The 289-nt window shown below is 36.0% G+C and overlaps 1 protein-coding gene across 3 annotated transcripts in view; it reads left to right on the top strand.

Moving 5' to 3' along the window:
• LOC116687354 (solute carrier family 41 member 3) overlaps positions 1 to 289 on the top strand; it is a 14,592-nt gene that overhangs the window by 11,129 nt on the left and 3,174 nt on the right. The window lies entirely within an intron of this gene.

A 289-nucleotide genomic window follows, 5' to 3' on the forward strand; every position in this document is an offset into this window, starting at 1 on the left:
GGTACAGGAAGTTCATTTGCATTCCAATTCAGTGCTCTCTCCTAGTGGCCTGTTGATCAGAAATCAGTGGTGGAAGAAGTATTTGGATCCTTTACTCAAGTAAAAGTCGAAATAGCATGGTCTAAAAATACCCCTTTACAAGTAAAAGTCCTTAAGATTTTAAAAGTTTTACTTCTTAATGTGCTCAGGTGTAGAGGAAGAGCAAACCATTTTTAATTGGTAAAAAACGCATAACAACTTGTTGTACATTACATCACATGTCATTTTAGCTGACGCTTTTATCCAAAGC

Source organism: Etheostoma spectabile, chromosome 4 (genome assembly GCF_008692095.1).
Source record: "Etheostoma spectabile isolate EspeVRDwgs_2016 chromosome 4, UIUC_Espe_1.0, whole genome shotgun sequence".
Classification (NCBI taxonomy): domain Eukaryota; kingdom Metazoa; phylum Chordata; class Actinopteri; order Perciformes; family Percidae; genus Etheostoma; species Etheostoma spectabile.